Source organism: Chiloscyllium plagiosum, chromosome 31, assembly GCF_004010195.1.
Source record: "Chiloscyllium plagiosum isolate BGI_BamShark_2017 chromosome 31, ASM401019v2, whole genome shotgun sequence".
Classification (NCBI taxonomy): domain Eukaryota; kingdom Metazoa; phylum Chordata; class Chondrichthyes; order Orectolobiformes; family Hemiscylliidae; genus Chiloscyllium; species Chiloscyllium plagiosum.
Window position 1 is genome coordinate 16,047,552 of NC_057740.1, and position 2,996 is coordinate 16,050,547.

The 2,996-nt window shown below is 44.0% G+C and overlaps 1 protein-coding gene across 1 annotated transcript in view; it reads right to left on the bottom strand.

The window, feature by feature from the left end:
• The window catches only part of LOC122565549, a 121,549-nt gene extending 120,012 nt beyond the window's left edge, over positions 1–1,537 (bottom strand). Inside the window, exon 1 of the mRNA XM_043721602.1 lies at positions 1,398–1,537. The gene's annotated coding sequence lies outside the window, so the exon portion shown is untranslated. The remainder of the gene's footprint in view (positions 1–1,397) is intronic.
• Between the last annotated feature and the right edge of the window lie 1,459 nt (positions 1,538–2,996).

The window sequence follows — 2,996 nt, forward strand, 5'->3', positions numbered from 1 at the left end:
GTGATCTATATGGACTTCAGTAAGGCGTTTGACAAGGTTCCCCATGGGAGACTGATTAGCAAGGTTAGATCTCATGGAATACAGGGAGGACTAGCCATTTGGATACAGAATTGGCTCAAAGGGAGAAGACAGAGGGTGGTGGTGGAGGGTTGTTTTTCAGACTGGAGGCCTGTGACCAGTGGAGTGCCACAAGGATTGGTGCTGGGCTCTCTATGTTTTGTCATTTACATAAATGATTTGGATGCGAGGTACAGTTAGTAAGTTTGTAGATGACACCAAAATTGGAGGTGTAGTGGACAGTGAAGAGGGTTACCTCAGATTACAACAGGATCTTGACCAGATAGACCAATGGGCTGAGAAGTAGAGTCAGCTTGAGACAGGAGACTATTGTAATAGATGGAATAGCTAAATATCTATCATGACAGGTTAGGCTGGAATGGAAGACCCTGTAGCAGAGGTGATAATAAATATCTAACTGTGACATTAGAATAGCATTAAGTAGAATGTACAACTAAAGAGATAATGGGAAATAACATCACTGGTTTATTGTGTAGCTGGAAAGAGGTACTTTGATTAATATAGTTGGACATGCTGATAAGCTTAAAAATGTGTTGCTGGAAAAGCACAGCAGGTCAGGCAGCATTAAAGGAGAAGGAGAATCTACATTTCAGGCATAAGCCCTTCTTCCTGAAGAAGGGCTTATGCCCGAAATGTCGATTCTCCTTCTTTGATGCTGCCTGACCTGCTGCGCTTTTCCAGCAACACATTTTTAAGCTCTGATCCCCAGCATCTGCAGTCCTCACTTTCTCCACACTGATAAGCTAACAGAAATAGGATTTTAAAAAATATAAAAACCCTGAGGTTCATGGGCATTCGAGAATCTGCTTTCTCAGTGTCAGTTTTTGTTTGCAAATGAAAGACTTACTTCTTGAAGAATTCTCTGCATCTCCTGGTGATTCTGTACATTTTCTCCACCAGAAACAGTGAGGACTGCGGATGCTGGAGATCAGAGTTGAGAGTTTGTTGCTGGAAAAGCACAGCAAGTCAGGCAGCATCCGAGGAGCAGGAAAATCGACGTTTCGGCCGGAGTTTTATTGCTGATGAAGGGCTCCTGCCCGAAATGTCGATTTTCCCGCTCCTGGGATGCTGCCTGACCTGCTGTGCTTTTCCAACAACACACTCAACGCTATAAGTTATTGTCGCGGTGGTCCCCACCCACCCCCCATCATTATGTAGAGTCAGCATTATGGACTTGCTGGTTGTCTAACCTCCTCAGATCGAGCAATCTGATTACCTAACGTCCGTGTTGACACATGGCTCAAATGAGACCCACTCAATTAGGTAATAGGTCCATCATAACATTTCAAAAGTACATAACGGCAATTACGTCCACGTACCTACAGTCTTTCGCCAGTGTGAAACAGATGAAATACAGAACCTCTGATAAAAACACAAAAGCTAACATCATTGTATTGAATAATATCCAACGCGAACAAATTGAATTTATATCTGCAACGGCCAATTCCGCTTTTTCTCGCATTCCTCTCCGAGCCCCGACTTGAACTACAACTCCGATTGGTCGCTTTCAAAGCAACGGTCCCGCTCGAGAGCCAGCACGTGAGGCCACTTCTTCACCGCTTCGTCCAACCGCCTTTGCAGGCGCTGATAGACTCCTGAACAGGAGTTGGGTATGCAGCAAAACAAAGGAATATTAATCAAAGTTTGTTACAAATTGGTATAGACAGTTTGACACAAAGGAAATGGCAGTCAGGGATAATGACGTAAGCATGTAATACTAGGTTGGGGTGAACTTTCCTATTTTCCATGCTTTACAGTTTTTGACAAAATTCTGTAGTGTTTAAAAAAAGAACTAGAATGACCGTGGGGCCGGGTGTTAGTTACATTTGCCTCAGCATGTGAAGCTGTTAAGTCATTCAATAACACCATCTACTTAACCTCTCCCCTCCCATATGATGCCCCTATTCTTTATTTATTACCCAAAATTCGATCAATTACTGTTTTAAGTATGCTCACTGGGTCTCCATATTCCTTTGCAATAGAGAATTACAGATTTATAATTCAGACCAGTTATTTCTCCTCAACTTAATCCAATCTTATCTGAGACTGGCCCTTCTAGACTCATTGGTCAGGGAAAATATTCAGCATCTAACCTTGTCAACCTCTGAAGAATTTTTGTTTCACTCAAATCACCTCATTCTTCTCAACACAAGGGAATATAAATTTAGTATGTCAACCTGTCCTCATCAAACAATCTTTTCATCCCAGGAATCAGACTCTTGAACCTTTCTTTGTTGCATTCATTCTAGAACGAGTTATAACCATTGTCAGGTAAGGAATCCAGGGAGTTCACAGCTGAATATCCCAGGATTTAGATGTTTAAGGTGTGAGAGATGTAAAGGTGGTGAGGGAGTTGTATTACTGGTGAAGGAGTATCACAGCTGTACTGAGGTAGGATATATCAGAGAACTCATGCAGCAATATGGGTAGAATTCAGGAATCAGAAAGGTGAAATCACAATGCTGAGGGTATACTACAGGCCTTCTAACAGCCAGCAGGAGATAGAGGAGAGAATATGTCGACAGATTTTGGAAAGATGTAAGAACAGCAGGGTTGTTGTGGTTGGTTTTAACTTCCCCTATATTGATTGGGACTCACTTCGTGCTAGGGGCCGTCACCACGCAGGAATCAGAAAGGTGAAATCACAATGCTGAGGGTATACTACAGGCCTTCTAACAGCCAGCAGGAGATAGAGGAGAGAATATGTCGACAGATTTTGGAAAGATGTAAGAACAGCAGGGTTGTTGTGGTTGGTTTTAACTTCCCCTATATTGATTGGGACTCACTTCGTGCTAGGGGCCGTCACCACGTCTAACCCCGCCCCCCCGCCGCGTTCCGTCACCGCGCCTAACCCCGCCCCCCCGCCGGTCTCCATCACCATGTCCAACTCCGCCCCCACGCCGACCTCTGTCCCCGCC